This window comes from Canis lupus, chromosome 8 (genome assembly GCF_011100685.1).
Source record: "Canis lupus familiaris isolate Mischka breed German Shepherd chromosome 8, alternate assembly UU_Cfam_GSD_1.0, whole genome shotgun sequence".
Taxonomy (NCBI): Eukaryota; Metazoa; Chordata; class Mammalia; order Carnivora; family Canidae; genus Canis; species Canis lupus.
The window spans coordinates 15,781,037-15,798,355 of NC_049229.1; the positions used below are offsets into that span (position 1 = coordinate 15,781,037).

At 36.2% G+C, this 17,319-nt stretch overlaps 1 protein-coding gene across 5 annotated transcripts in view; it reads right to left on the reverse strand.

The window, feature by feature from the left end:
• Positions 1 to 17,319, reverse strand: part of SLC25A21 (solute carrier family 25 member 21) — a 470,243-nt gene that overhangs the window by 374,466 nt on the left and 78,458 nt on the right. The gene's annotated exons all lie outside the window — the stretch shown is intronic.

The following is a 17,319-nucleotide window of genomic DNA, read 5'->3' on the forward strand; positions in this document are numbered from 1 at the left end:
TTTTGGGTACATGTATTCTACTGTCCCTGGTAGGAAGGAGTATTATCAGGTCTAGACAGATGCTGCTTTGATATACACGGTAACAATATCTGAAATTCTGATAGGATTTTAAGACATAGGTTTAAAGGCCACAGCAAGATGATTTGAGGGCCTGTCACATTTGTAGTCAAGTTCTACTGAAGCTAATAGTTGTTCTGGGAGACCAATACTTTTTCACTCAGGAGGAATGTACAAACTGACACCAGTTGTTGTTCTCTGTTCCTCAGAGCCTTGCTTGGTCTTGTACCCTTGGATCAGATAAATGTGAATGGTATCTGAACTAGTGGTGACCCCTTACATCTCCTTCAAATTATTCTCTTAAGAATTTTCTCAAAAAAAGATTAAACATTTCCATGAAGCTTCTCATGACCTCTCCCAATAAGAGCCCCTTCCTTCCCGATCACTATTCTAACTTGAATGTACCTGTGGTTATGCTCATACTATTGTTAAATATATCCTCATATATTAAACCATGACTACAAATTGAAGTGCTTTTAAGGGGATCAGGCCTCTAACAAGACTGAAGGATATCTTGTTAGAAAAACATTTGCAAATACTGAGATAAAAGAAATATTTCATTTCTCTCTTAACTCTACTGTATTTTTTTAAAAAAATAACAACCATGAGAAAAATAGGGCATGGTGTAAATTACAAAGAACTAAAAAGAGAGACTGATAAACTGTCGTTCTAGGCATTGGTTGCCAAATCTCGATTTTTCATAGGACATCAGAAATCCAGACTTTAATGTGAAATCTTCCAATTTTTAAAATATTAGCAACTGATTCAGTTAAACACACACACACAATGTAAATAAACTCTAGATGTGGCCAACAAAACATAGCTGTGGGTCAAATTTGGCCCATGGCCCACCGGTTTGCAACCTTGGAATACAGGCTCCAAGTCCTCAACATTCAGAAAACAGGAAACAATTACATGGGCAAACATGATTACTTGTGGTCAGAAATAAAAACAGAGAGTAGATTTCAGCAAGTTAGACAAGGTGAGTGGAAGCAAAGGATCCTGAGGTAAAAAAAGCAGGAGAGAGCCCAGAAATCAGGAAGTTCAATGGGTTAAGACAATGGTACCAGAAATAAACCACAGAGAGCAGCCTAATCCAGGGGATGTTTTGCCCAGTAGAACCATTACTTCTCAATGTAAACTGAAGCTGGTAGTGGGTGGTAGCCATCTTTGGAATCACAGTACACTTGAGGAAGTGAATGCAGGTGTTGGAAGAGAAAGCCCTCTCTCTGCAGGTGTGCTCTGATTCCTGCTGGAGCAAAGACAGTCCAGCTGGGATTCCAGGGAGATTCTAATGGTAAGGGCCCTGAACTTTCCATTCTAAATAGGAAGCACACCTCAGAGACAAGGAGGTTAAGCCCTCCTATATTTCAGAGCCTCTCCTGTCTGACAGGGCTCCTCAACTATTCCACAAGTAAAGCTATGATACCAATGAACAGCACTAGTCCCAAACAACAACATTCAGGCTGATTCCTCAAATGTCAGTTTGCACAATCTGCCCTCTTTCTTGTAGACCACCCAGTCTTCTTATAATGATTCTATGTTGTCTCATTTATTTTCTTCATGGCAGCAGAGATCCCAATTTCCTTAGTTAAATTTCATTCCCTCCCTTATGTAACTGCTGATTTATTTGTAATTCCCTGGCTCTCTATTAGTCAGCTCAGGTTGATGTTTTTTCTCACTAATCAGCTGAGAAATATAGTAGAATTGATAAACTCTTGTTTTTCTACTCAGAGAAAAGTTAGGAACAAAAAAAAATACAGAAATAAAAAATGAAGTATAAAGAGATTAGAATGGAAAGAAAACAAGGCAGATGCTACACATAGGTAGCCCATAGTTCATAGTATCCTTTTCACTGAGTGTTGTGAAAGAAATGGACAAGAAAACAGTCTTAATGAATTTACCCTATCATTTGGTGCAGCCCATGTTATTGCATTATTGTAATGAAAAACACATCAGAATATGTCTAGACACATGACATACTCCTGGTAGAGCGTTCTCTGCACTTCAAAAAACTGTGGTTCAATTTCCTTCTGGGAAAGACTCCAATGGCAACATTTCAGGTTCTTGAAAGGCTCTTCAGAATGACCGCCTAAGGGAAGGCCACCTCCAAAAGAAGACTTAAAGCACTAGGGTACTGTAAGGGCTGGCAGAGCTTTCCTGGGAAAATGGTCCAAAAAAGCATGCCCCTCCACCCCGCAGAAACCCCATGTACAATAATCCACTGATAGGTTTTTGCTATGTACAGAGTAGCTGTGACAGTCTAAATAAAACACTGAAAAGAACCTGTAAACAGAACAGAAGTAATGAAATACTTTGTTTTGGTGATTCTTTAATTTTAACTACATATGAATTAAACAAATCCAATTGGTATAACTTACACCAATGTGTTGATTTAAATCAAATTCTATAGGCATTGGAAGTCAGAAAAGGAAACCAACACCACATCCCCATGGTATATTACCTAGTATATGGTAAATGATGCTATGCCTGTGTTCTCGCAGAAGAGTCATGAGAAGAATGAGTCCTAAACTTCAGTCATCATGCTTAGATTGTAATTCTGCTGTGTGCCACTCCCAGACTTAAATCTCTAAATGCCTGAAGTTGGGCAAACTACATGATCTCCTCTCATATCTCTATAAAACAAAGTTTATAAAATAAAATAAAAAGGACCCTCATTCAATCCAACTCCTAGAATTCTCTGAGATTTTATCACATATGGTACAGGATGATTTAAGAATAGGGGATGTTCTCTGTCTACATTCATCAGGTCAACAAGTATTTCTTAAGTATATAACCAGTCCCACAACTGGATCAATGGCCCACCAGGATGGACACAGTAGTCTTTAGGGAGCCAAGAACCAATGCGGGGACAGAGGAGTAAGCCTTAAAAAGTAATTAAGGAATATGACAAAATTGAATACAATTAAAAGTAGAATGTTGAGGGTTCAGATAATCCATAAGAGTTTGGTCAATGGGCTGGAGTAATACAGAGAGTATCTTAGCAGAGGGAGAATTTTAATTGAGCCTTGAACTCTGAGTAGACACAGAAAAAGGCATGCTGGAATAATTACAACTGGAAACATTACCACAAAGGCACAAATTGGGGAACATGTTTTAGAAGAAGGCCCAGGAGCAGAAATTACTGTGGATCTGGAGACATTTCACCTTGATTGGCACTTATTGGAAAGGGGCAGTTAGGTGAGTCAGGCTAGAAGGAGCCAAATTCTGAAGTCTTAAAATAGACCTGGTAGAAGTAAAACTTCTATCCAAAAAATTTAGTCCTCCTTGTAATAGCTAACCCAATAGAAATTTGCTTGCCCTAAAACGCAGCCCATGTATTGCTCAAAGCACACAACAGTCTCACACAACAATCAAATCTTAAGACCAGAATGCAGGGTGCCTATGTGGCTCAGTTGGTTATGTGTCCAACTCTTGATTCTGGCTCAGTTCATGATCTCAGGGTTGGGAGGTCAAGCCCCAAGTCGGGCTCTGCCCTGGGTGGGAAGCCTGCATAAGATTCTCTCTCCTCCTCTCCCTCTGCCTTCCCCTACCCTTTTGTTTGTGCTCTACACCTCCTCTAAAAAAAAAAAAAAAAAAAAAAAGACAAGAAGGCAAGCCAAAGACCTTTCCTGACACATCACCTTGTACCATGGAGTGTCACTATCTACCTTTTCTAATGCTGGAGCTGGTTCAATTGTGTCTTCTATCTGGATCTTCCTCTCTAGCCTCTATCTCTGAATAACTGTGAATTATAAATCCCCCAAAATTCCAACTTTGCTTTCGTTTGCCTAGACAAACCAGATGGTGTTCCTTTAGGACCCACAGTAATTCTATTACCATTGCTACCATCATGACCAACACTGCATTCTATAAATTAACCTGCTTGTGTCCCCTGGATTCTCTCCCTTAGCCTATCTCAATTTCATGTTGACAAAAAAGTTCTGTCAACAATTAATAGTTATTAGACAACTTATATATGACAGACACTGTACTGAGCACTGAAAACACAAAAACAAATAAGACATATCAGTTCATTGGCCAAATATTTATTATGAGCCTATTACATAGCAGCCACAATACTGGGTCCTGAGGATACAAAAAATGAGTAAGACATGGTATGTACTCTCTAAGAACTTATGGTCTCTTTGGAAGAGACCGACAGAAAGGCCAAAGAAACCAACCACGTAACAAAGCAATATATTTGATAGGGTACACTGGAATAAAAAAAAAATAACCTATTGTACCTTAGGGGAGGGATTTGCTCAGGAAAGTCTTTATGGAAGAGGTGGCACTTGAACTGAGATATGAAATTTTAAGGGGGTGTTTGGGAGACAGAGCAGGTAAAGGAAAACACTCAATGTAGAGATTATAGCATGGGGGAATATGGAATTCTAAGTTATTCAAACTAGTCTTATCAAAAAAATTTTAAAAAACTAGTCTTATCAAGGAAAACAACAATACTGGATGATGTATAAAAACATCTTGGGTTGTTCAGTTGGCTGGGCATGTGCCTTCAGCTCAGGTCATGATCCCAGGGTCCTGGGATCGAGCACCACATCATGCTCCCTGCTCAAAAGGGAGCCCACTTCTCCTTCTCTCTCTGCCTGCTGCTCCCCCTGCTTGTGTTCTCCCTCTCTCTCTCTCTCTGTCAAGTAAATAAATAAAATCTTAAAAAAAAACTACATCTTCTTAAAACCATTAAAAAGCTAAGAAGAAAGTATAGAAAACCAGGCTAAAACCTAAGTGAAGTAGGAGCTCAGAGGAGTGAGCAGAACTCTGTAGTTGCTTTTGCTCCAAGACATTTGTCAGTTAAGTAAGTCTGAGTTTTCATCTGTAGACCTCTTAGAGTGAGAGAAAACAAAATCAAACCTCAGATCCCATAAGGTAAAAGAAAAATTGAAGAGATTCCTACGTTAAACTCTTTCTCCAAAGGGCTATACCCTTAGAGAAAGGGTGATCTAGAAGTAAACTCACCCTATCCTATACTGTCCCTAGGGGACTAAGAAAATGTGTCCTTTGATGAGAAGATCAGCAGAATAAATAGTTCCTGGGAAATGTAACCATATGATGGCCTTTGAGTGAATCTGAAGACCAGAGCTGCATCACTGAAAAAAGGCACCATGAAGCAAGGTCAAGCAGAAACAGTGAAATGCAGAAAAAGAGCTTCAAAGACTTGAGATATAAAATCATTAGATATATATTATAAAACAGTTATTCTTAGTGTATTTAAAGAAATAAAGAAAAAATGGGATAAAATTTAAAAGGAAAAGGAAAATATCAAAATGTACCCTTAGCAAATTTGAAAAGGATCAGATCTTTGGAATTGAAAAATAAATTAATTTTAAATGAATAGTTTTTGCAACAATAGTAGTAAAGGTTAGATCAGGCAAATATCATCACTGAATGCTAAATCAGGGGACATTTTTACAAAACACAGGATATTTGGGTTTATTGTTTTTTGTCTATTTGTTTTTGCATGCACAGCTAACTTATTTACCTGACTTTGTTATCTTTTATATACATAGAAGACTTTTTTTATTGAGGTAAGAACACTTAACATGAGATTTATCCTTTTCAAAAATTTTTAAGTTTACAATACAATATTTTTAACTATAGGCACAATGTACAGCAGATCTCTAGAAGTTATTTGTCTTGAATAACTGAAACTTTATACCAACTGAATGGAAATTCTCCATTTCCTTCTCACAGGAGCAGGATATTTCTATGACTTAAAATATTACCTGACATACTGCTTATTAGTTGCAAGAGAAGAGAAAAAAGCAAGTAAACAGAAGAGAAATTGGATAAACTGACTGATCAAAATTAATATTGCCACCTCCAGATGTGATACCCTGAGAAAGACACAGTATGATTTAGTATTCTTGCCAAGAATGCGTAAGTTGGGTCTAATCATAGGAAACATCAGACCCCAAGTTAGCAATATTCTATTTTTAAAAGTTGAGTACGAAGGCTATGGTCTTCCAGGATGTACATATAATAGAAAAGAAAGAGAAGAAAGAAGAAAGAAAGAAAGAAAGAAAGAAAGAAAGAAAGAAAGAAAGAAAGAAAGAAAGAAAGAAAGAAGAAAGAAAGAAAGAAAGAAAGAAAGAAAGAAAGAAAGAAAGAAAGAAAGAAAGAAAACTAAGGAAATGTTCCAGATTAAAAGAGGTTTATGAGACATGACAACTAAATGTAATTATCTGACTCTACTATACAGAATGGGGGGGGGGAAATGCTATAAAAGACATTACTGACTCAACAAAAAAAATTGAATTTGGCAGGAGATTAGATAAAAGCACTGTACCAATACTTTCTGATTGTTAACTTTAAATTTAGCCCATAAACATTTATTGAAATTGATAACTTTACTGTAATTACATGAAAATATCCTTATTCTTCAGAAATAAACATTGAAGTACTCAGGGGTAAAGGGCCATGATGTATGTCATTTACCCACAAATGCTTCAGAAGAAAATTATTTATAGATATGCATCTATATGTATATATACAAATTACTACATACAAGTTGTGTAATATATGTAAGTTATACATAGACAGGAAGAGAGAACACAAATGATAAAGGAGGTGGAGTACAATCTTGATAATAGGTATATCTGGGCAGAGTGTACAAGTATTCTCTGAACTTTTTTTATTTTTGCAACCTATCCATAAATTCCAAATGGTTTATTTCCAAATAGGCTAAAAAGTAACCTCAATGAACAGATTCAACATCAATGCAGACACAGGTGAGGGGAAAATTAGTACACTAGAAAATAGGGCAAGAGAAATTATTCAGAATATAGCTTAGTGGATAAAGATGGAAATACAGAAATTAGGATGCATAGGCTAAAGAATGGGGGCTAACATATGTTTAACTGGAGTTCCAGGAGGAGAGGAGAAAAATAATAAGGCAGGGACAGGGACAACATTTGAGATAATGACTAACATTTTTTTAGAACTTAAAAAAAACCTTACCAAATTAAATTCATGAATTACAATGAATCTTTTTTTTTTTTTTGAATTACAATGAATCTTGAGCAGGCTAATAAAATGAAATGCATATAAAGAAACAGCATTGTGAAACTGCATTACACCAAAAACAAATAAAGATATCCAGAGAGAGACACCTGGGTGGCTCAGTGGTTGAGTGCCTGTCTTTGGCTCATAGTGTGATCCCAGAGTCCTGGGATCGAGTCCCACATTGGGCTCCCTGCATGGGGCCTGCTTCTCTCTCTGTCTGTGTCTCTGCCTCTCTCTCTCTCTCTCTCTCCTGAATAAATAAATAAAATCTTTAAAAAAAGATACTTCCTTAAAAAGGACAGATTACTTCCATAGCAGCAGTTTGACAGCTGACAATAACAAAAGCCAAAAGGCAGTGTAATTACAATTTCAATGTGCTGAGAGAAAATCACCAACCTAGAATTCAATACCCAGCAAAAGTATCTTTGTTATAAAGATGTTATCAGGCAAAGAAACAGATTTTTCCTCTAGTAGACCCTAGCTAAAGGAATTTCAAAGGACATACTTGAGGGGAGGAATCCCAGAGAGGGAGGTCTGAGATACAAGAAAGAATAACGAGCAAAAAGAGTGCTAAATACATGAAAGGAAAGCTTGAACAAAGGCACAGAGGCAGGAAACAGTCTGGTGTCTCCAGAGAATTGCTAGAAGCTTGGGTGTGGATTGGTGGAGTAGAGAGTTAATCTCTCAACTTTATCAAATATGAATCCTATCAATAATAATTAAATTAAGCATGTTCTCTGAATATAGGTAAAGCATAGTGAATATAATAGCATAATATAAAATATATGCAAAAATTAAAATTTAAAAAGGATGGAATTAAAAATATACAAATAGAACTTCTGACAATTTTTTCCCACATTCTGAAAGATTGCATTAGGGGATCTCTGGGTGGCTCAGCAGTTTAGAGCCTGCCTTCAGACCAGTGTGTGATCCTGGAGTCCCAGGATTGAGTCCCACATCAGGCTCCCTGCATGGAGCCTGCTTCTCCCTCTGCCTGTGTCTCTGCCTCTCTCTCTCCCTGTGTGTGTCTCTCATGAATAAACAAATAAAATCTTTTAAAAAATTAAAAAAAAATAAAAGATCGTATTATAAAACTAGTGGTTAACAAACTGGCCTGCAGGCTAGATCTGGGTGACCACCTGTTTCTGTAAATCTGGCTGACCATACAGTCATTCTCATTTGTTTAAATATTATCTATAACTGCTTTTATGCTACAGGAACAGTTATGTAGCTGTGGCAGAAATATATCATGCATAAATTTAAAATATTTGCTATTCAGTGCCTCACAGATGTTTCCAACCCCTGAGCTTGAACATGGGCAGGCACAGGAGAATAAAGGGCTCATCAGTCACCAATAATGGACATGATTATACTGGCAACAGGGAGTGCTCAAAGGATTTTCTGCAGAAGAAAGGTCACTTTAGTAGCCATGTGGTAAATGGAGTAGAGAAGCCTGAGGAAAGGGAGACATTAGATTTTTTTTGTCATAATAATGTGTAATAAAGTGTTTCTTGAACCATAAAGGCAATACAACAAATTAAGGTATGATTTTATTTGCAGTAGATTTTCATTAAATAAATGTTTTATAGTTATAGAGCTGACCTTAAACAACACAAAGGTTAGAAGTGCCAACCACTCTCCACCCTGCACAGTTGAAAATCCATGTATAACTTTTGATTTCCCAAAAACTTAACTAAAATCCTACTGTTGACTGAAAATCTCACCAATAACATACAGTCAATTAATACATATTTTGTATATGTATTATGTACTATATTCTTGCAGTAAAGTAAGCTAGGGAATAAAAAATGTTATTAAGAAAATCATAAGGGAGAGACAAATACATCTACAGTAATGTGCTATACTTATTGAAAACAATTCATGTACAAGTGGACCTGTGCAATTCAAACCCATGTTGTTCAAAAGCCAACTGTATGCTCTTCTCTCTCAGTTTTTGTTGCATTCTTTCATATTAGTACATCTTGTATAATTGCATCACATAGCTATACTGAAATAATTTAGTATCAAATTTTAGGTGTGATTTAATTGTGTTAATTGATTTAAACCCACTTAGTCACTCTCTGGACAAGAATGCTTCCAGATGTTAATATTGAGTGTAATTTATTTGCCTGTTTAGTTACACAAGGTAGTCCTCAGTTGAAAAATGTATTGCATAGGCAATGACTTTTTATCAACACCTAATATGTACACCCCATGTAAAAGATATAAGAAGGCCATAAACAAATAGTATGGCAGAAAAAGATCTGTAAGCACAATCTTATATTTTCTTATAATTCTTGAGATTTCTAAAACATTAGGAGCTAAATAAAGCAATACAAATCTTTAAAAAACAAGAAACAAAGACAACTTAAGGTATTTCTCATTACTATTTATACTTCAATATATAATCATATTAGTTGATCCTTTTTCAGAATTGGGGAGATGGTTTTCAAAAGCACCCTTCTGTATCCACCATCTCATTAGATAAAATGCTGAGAGCATTACTTGGTTGTGATATACTATAAAGAATTTGTGGCAATAATAGATTATGCCCTCGTAATTTGTAAATGCCTCTGTCCCTCATGTGTGTACAAATATGTGCTTATGAACACATGTGGAGATGTCCTTTTAAAACATGCCAGCAAATTTGTGAAAGAAAAAATATATCATCATCATCAATGAAGATAGAAGGTGAGAAACAGTACCACATGCATCCTAATAGAACTGCAGACTGTTTTAATTTAAATAAGTTTCAGCCTTCTTCGTTGAAAACAGAAGTAAATCATGTAAGGAACTAATTCATACTGGGAGAGACAACAAAGAATGCCAATAAAACTTATTTGTAAAAAAATTACTACAAAAATATTTCTACCACATTTCCAGTTTTGTTTTAAATGAAAGAATAGAGGCCCTTTTCCAGGAACATTTTTAAAGGATATAGCTTAAAGGAAACTTTTATTTCTTTTTTTATATATATGGCTGGGTCTCATTTATTATGCATTAATTGCAGACAAAACCTTGGTTCTCTGCACAAAAAAGGCTTGACACAAGCAACATGGTGGTCCATGAAACAGAAAGTACATGACCCCTAATTCTGTGTCCAACATATGCACCTTATTGTATGCTCCTCTGATAACAAAGATCGGATGCTTCTAGTGTACAAGGTACACTCTTTCAGAAGCTGTCTGCCACCAATGCCCCAAGAATTCACATGCGGTTATTTTATTTACATGGCTTTGGCACTTGGATAATTCAGTGAGTCCAGTTTTTTCCCACATTTTGGCACTTGTCTTACCTGCCTAGCCAGACTCTGATATATATCTTACCCATGACCTATTCACCATAATAATCCTTCTCTGATGGGCACAGCAAGGAACATATGGTGGAAGAATATGTCTGATCTTCTTTAAGAGTTGTGGACATACCCCAAATTATTTTCGTTTCCCAAACCTGTTGCTTACGAGCTTATCTAAACTTTTAATGAATCTATTTATATTTTCAATCTGCCCCACATCCTGGATATGCATTCCACAAGTTTCTATTCATTGTAGACCTCTTTAAAGCTTCTGAGAGTGCTCTGAGTTCTAGTATGCCAGGATTCAATAAACAAGAAAACATAGCTTTCACAGTTTTATAGATCTTAATCCTATCTTTTCAACCTTCTTCCTTTATAGAGCCCTTCTTTAGATGCTACACTCAGAAAAATATTTAATTAATGAATCCACCACTTTAAGCCAATTAACCAATAGAAGCCCATTCTTTTGCCCATGTTAGCTAACTTTCTCTGGACCCTCTGTATGCTTTAATCATGTCTTCATTGCTGACCAGAACTGCACACCATGTTCCTGGTGTGGTGCATAATGAGGTACAAAGAGTGTTTATTCTAAAACAATTTATAAGCAAGCCTGGAAGTGATTAAGATATTTGTGAAATCACCACATACACTAGAATTAAGAAGAGCTTTGGGTGAAACAGCACTTGTCAGTGAAGACAGGGCATGGAGATCAGAAGAACACTGTCCTTATCGGATTCCTCTTAATCCTGGGCTGCCTTCCTCACTGAACAAGCTGCCCACACCAGTCTTTCCAGGGAGAGGCCTCTTCAAAAAAGGCTCTGAAATATCAAGAGTTTCTATGGAGGCAGAATTTTTAAATAATTTTATAAGACAAGCTAAAGTACAGTGACCAAAAAAATGGTAAAGAAGAAAGAGACTATGATATTTGTCTGTTTGTGCTCATATTCAGCCACATTCCAAAGTGATTACCGATTTACAAAACATTCAATAGATCTTCCAGGGCATAAATCCCCAGAAAGCTAATTCAAAGGTTTTTTGGCAAGTATAGAACAAAAGTAAAGATATTTATGGTATTGATAAAAATAAAAAATATGTTAAATTAATCCTACTGTGAATAGATCAGTGTCATTACCAGACAACATGTGTCCATCAGATACTATTTTTCAAAGATCTGGACAATGCTAAACAGTTATGTTATCAATTTCCAATTCCTCTTTTTACATAAACTCCATGTAGGCAGTTATTTTTCAATTACTTTATAGGAAAGAAGATAAATGCCTAGCTCATGTGCAGCCATTATTCTATTCCCCTATCCATTAAAGACTTTATAAATGGAAAAAACTCTTAAGGCAGAAGGCAGCTTCAGAATGTTTTTCAATTCAGTATTTTTGGTACTCATTACAAAATTATCATTACATTAGTAACAACTAACTTTCAGCTTTCTTGGGTTATAATCTAGAGATACATTCTGTTTGTTCAAAATAGAGAAATATCCAAATTATATTTATAAATATCTTTTCAAGGTTCAGTTTTTTAACTACTCTAAGAGGCCATAAACCATTAAATGCACCACTGCTTTTATGTGCCACTAAAGAAGAAAATGCTACTAGTTATTTATAAAACTACAGCAATTATAAAATACATCCTGATTTCAGAGATGTTAAAGTGTGGGTGAGAATGTATCTCAAAATCTATGCAATACGGTGTTTTCATTCTCATATTTTTCTCAGCTTAATCCCAAATTTAGAGTACTCTTCACCCAGGCTCCAGGGTCTGATTCCCACATATTCTCTGGCTGTCCAAAGGCAGCTTCAAATTAGTAGAGTTTTGGAAAATTGCATCACTGTCAGTAGCCTCCCATGCTCAGTCAGAAATAGGGAGCAAGTGGGGCTTTATCTGAGGTAAGGCTTCTGGTTGACTATAAACCAAAGAGAGACATAAGAAGAATCGATTCTGGAAATATTACTTAAAACAAAAACTCAGTACAGGGCACCTGAGTGGCTTAGTTGGTTAAGCCTCTGACTCTTGATTTTGGTTCAGGTCATGATCTCAGGGTTGTAAGATGGAGCCTGCATAAGATTCTCTCTCCCTCTCCCTCTCCCTCTGCCACTCCCACCCCCTCCCCGTCTCCCTCTCTAAAATAAAAAATAAATAAAATAAATAAAAGGAAGAAAGCAGGCAAGAAAGAGGAACAAAAAGAAAGAAAGAAGAAAAAGAAAGAAAGAAAGAAAGAAAGAAAGAAAGAAAGAAAGAAAGAAAGAAAGAGAAAGAAAGAAAAAGAAAAAGAAAGAAAGAAAGAAAGAAAGAGAAAGAAAGAAAGAAAGAAAGAAAGAAAGAAAGAAAGAAAGAAAGAAAGAAAGAAAGAAAAGAAAGAAAGAAAGAAAGGAAGGAAGGAAGGAAGGAAGGAAGGAAGGAAGGAAGGAAGGAAGAAAGAAGAAAAAAGATAAAAGAAAAAAGAAAAGAAGAAGGTTGTTTCTTGTTTTTTTCTTTTTTAGAGGGTGAGGGGCAGAGAGAGAATCTTAAGTAGGGTGCACGCCCACTGCGCAGAGCCCAACGCTGGGCTCAAGCTCATGTCTTTGAGATCATGACCTGTGTCAAACTCAAGAGTCGGATGCTTAACCACCTGAGCCAATCAGGCACCACATCCTTCCCCAAAAAAGGTTGTTTCTTATAAGTCAGTACTCTTTTATAGAATCAAAAGCATTGTTTTCTATATTTCATAACCTAAAACTTATTTTTAAAGATTTTATTTATTTATTCATGAGAGACACAGAGAGAGAGAGGCAAAGACATAGGCAGAGGGAGAAGCAGGATCCCCACAAGGAGCCTGATGCAGGACTTGATCCTGGACCCAGAATCATGCCCTGAGCTGAAGGCAGATGCTCAATCACTGAGCCACCCAGGCATCCCTTATAACCTATAACTTACAACCTTTATTGAATGAAATTGGACAGCTCCCCACTGATGGAATCAGAAATCATATCCTCAATTATGCTAGATATTCTTCATTTGCCACTCTAGATCCATTCTTCTCCACTTTTTTCCTAGCTTTCTTCCCAGGAAACTGATTTCTAAGGACTGAATCAACTGTACTCCCTTTTGCCTCTGGCTTCCAGTTGGGTTCAACCACTAGGAGATACCTACAAGAATTCAAAGGCAAGAGGGGATAGAGGGTTGAGTATTCATTTGCCCAGCTCTCTCCTCTCCAGGCATGGCCTCCAATTGTTTTCCACTAGTTAAGGCCACAGCTCCTATAAGGCAGCCTTCTCTTCCTGCTTCAACTACTGCCAGGATGATAATGGTTTCCTATTGCTGCCTGGTCCTGGATGAGCACTCTTATTGGTTCCTTAAATCTGTCCAAATTTGTTAATAGTTCTTCCATTAATTTCTCTTCAGTTTTTCTGTTTTGATGTGCCATGTCCAGCTGGGACCAGACTGACACATCAGATTTAAAATATTATGTAATGCTTAGCATGGATCTTCCCTTCAGTCTAAAGCTCAGAATATTTCTTCCTCAGATACTTGCTAGCAACTTCAATTGTAAAGAATTAAAAGAACTCTAACCACTCCACTAATGGTTCAAATCCTGCCTGAAACATCAGATAGTTATGAAGACCATATATGTCAGTCACTCTTGCATTATCTCTGTTTTAGGCCAGGAAGTTATATACTGCAACCGTGTCTCTCTGTACACACCCTACAGAGTTGCTTCCCTGTAAAGGATTGCAATTCTCACATTTCCCTGCTACTACTAGAGTAGTAGGAAGCTACTCTTCCTCTGGGCTCTCATAACACCATGAACTTGTCTGTTTGATTTTTCCATATTATAGCTGTTTTTTCTACTTATCCATCTGCCCCACTATATTATAAACTCTATGATAACAGCATATAAGTCTTACACACATCAGTATTTATAACTCCTAAAACTGTGCCACTAGGCATTTAATACTTGTTTTAAAAAGGTGAATGCACTGAACATTATGTCCCTGAAGTTAATGGGCAATGAAGCAATTACATATGCATTATAAATAAACTGCTAACAAAAAATGTGCCACTCCTTCCTCCATTCACTGATTCACTCATTTATCATTCTATAAAATATGTTTAGGGCCTGTTAATGGGCAGCATGACACTAGGTCCCCAAAACAAAGTTATGTGACCATTGTCCCTTCCTGAAAGAAACATTGTTTTATTTTTTTAATTTATTTTCTTTTTAAAAAGATTTTCTTTATTTATTCATGAGAGGCACAGAGAGAGAGAAAGAGAGAGGCAGAGACACAGGCAGAGGGAGAAGCAGGCTCCATGAAGGGAGCCCAACGTGGGACTTGATCCAGGGTCTCTAGGATCACACCCTGGGCTGAAGGTGGCGCTAAATGGCTGGGCCACCAGGGCTGCCCAAGAAGCATTGTTAATTTTAAGGACACTAAGCAGGACACATTTTGACCATAGATGAAGGTTTCCTATGCAAATTCTTCTTAAAGGAATTGTTTTTTTTTTTCCCCCATTTTTGTTTTGTTTTGTTTTGTTTGCATCCCAGTAAGACTGGAAAGACCACTTTGAAACTTTGTGTAGTGTTTTATATCAAATGATATAACTTTCTACAACTAGCATGTCTTGATTTTAAAATTTCTCCTTTTCTCTGAGTAATTCCCCTTTCTCTTGTTTACACTTTATAAATTGTTCTTAGTTGTATTTTTACTTTGCACTAGTTTTTATTGTAAACTGTTTCAAATGCTTCTTGAAAGAAGTTGAAACATAAATAACAACGACAAAAACTGCTTTACTTTTCCTCACTTAAATTTTACCTACCTTTAGAGATTTTTTTTTATGATTCAGCTAATTTTTCACTCAAGTTAATTTTAAAAGGCCACAGTTCTATTAGTACAGTATTAACAACAGAAAATCCCATTAATGATTAAGAAGTAATTGATACATACTAAACTGTTCATAACATATCAAGTGGTGGGGAGGACAGAAGGCCACCACTGGAGACTTTAGCTTTCTTTATTAAATATTTTTCAAAAATTTATAAGCATTTTACTTATAGATGCAGAAAAAAGACATATTTAAAAGAAACAAAATAAAGAGAAGACAGCCTAGATTATCTTTGTTTTCCCATGTTCACATGGTGGTCAAATGAACATGCAGATTTAAGATATATAGGGTGGTAATTTGATTATTGAGTCATATGTGACCCAGCTGAGTGAATGTAATAACAGACAGATGATGGTTTATGTCGTTGATAGGAACTGATTTCCCTCGTTCCATATTTTAGCAGCCAATCATTTCCAGAATTGGCTTAGACTCTGAACATATCCTCAGCAGGGATGCAGTTTTAAGCCTGGGACATTCTCTAACAGCTGGAAGACATTCAGTGACTCCAAATGATGAGGGCCAGCGGGAACATGTGAGGATGGGCACCTGTCCTAGAACTTCCCTGAGCTAGCAAACACCTTGCTCTGGCAATGAACTCTCCTCTGGGCTCTTTTAGATATTAAGTTTTAGAAGCATATCTGAAGAATGACAATACATTTGAAATAGCCCTCATACCTAGTGACCACATTGTAAGACTTTTAAAAGTTTAATATGAGTATGTATTAGAGGATGTGGGGGAAGGGAAGAATGCAGCATAGATAGCTGCATTATTTTCAAATTCATAGGCTACTCTTTTCAGAATAATCCCAAAGATTAATAGGCCAAATTCTCTCTTATTGCAGAGTAACATAAAATCTTCATAAAATATAGAATTAAATGTAAAGTGTGTGAATAATGAAATTTTGGGGGTCCATGTTTGAATTCTCATAGCATAAAATATTTGAGCTGTTTAACATTAACCCCAGAGATCTAATCAAATAGATATCTAAGTGACTCAGACATTGTAAATAATTTCAGCATTGTAGCATTGTATTTGCCAGCAGATACAGTCAGCTCTTTCACCAACTGAGATATCATTTAGTCTATAACTTAAACAAGCATTGATAAAGTTTTTCACAAAAGATGCTATCAGCAAAACAAACAGAGGACTTTGTATTACTTCAAAGCTTATTTATAATGTGTTTAGAAAAAATTCAATGGAAACAGGAAAATAATGTCTTGATTTTCTAAACTTTGCAACATCTGCTTTTACTTACTTTTCAGCATTGTAAAGGTCTCTGGATTTCAAGTGAATTACTTTGCTTTCCCTTTGTCTATTCCTTTAGTTAACTATCTTCACACTAACTTATACACCCAGGCACAATCTGTGAACCTATGAAAATCTCTATGGCGTGAACAACAAAGGAATTTTAGAACATGTGACACAGTACATGGAAATATGTCTCAAAAGAAAGGCCAGGTGTATAAGGAGCAGATGCCTTTATAAAAATACTCAAAATCCTGTATCATTTTCTCTTGTACTATCCTACACTGCTTATTTATACATTATTCACAATCTTTGCTGGATAGTATTAAAAATATCTCCTAAAGAAAAAAAAGGACTTTTACATATTTGTGTGTATGTGAGCACATTTGTGTGTTCTGCCCAAAACCAAATGAGAGTATTAATATTATGTTGAGTAAATCTCCAGGTTTTGACCCCCGCCCAAAAAATCCCCAAAACAACAACAATAACAAAAACCCCCACTAATAATAAAATCTGCTGGGAACAATATCCTCAATGTTATTCTTCTCTCTTGGGCTTTTGCTTCCCTTCTTCCCATATCTCAAAAGGACTTAAATCCCAAGAAATTTTTTAAATGTTCTCTAAATTTTTAAAAGAAAGGTATTCCTCAAAAAAGAAAAAAGGTATTTCTCTACACTCAGTGAGAATTGCTCCTAAAACATACTAAAGTCCAAAAACTTCGGAGGGCATGGAAGTCTCTCATTCCTTGACCTTTCTCTGTCTAAGCATCCATTTATTTCATTTAAAATAAGTTACCTTAAAGAAACATCACCATTTCTTCTGC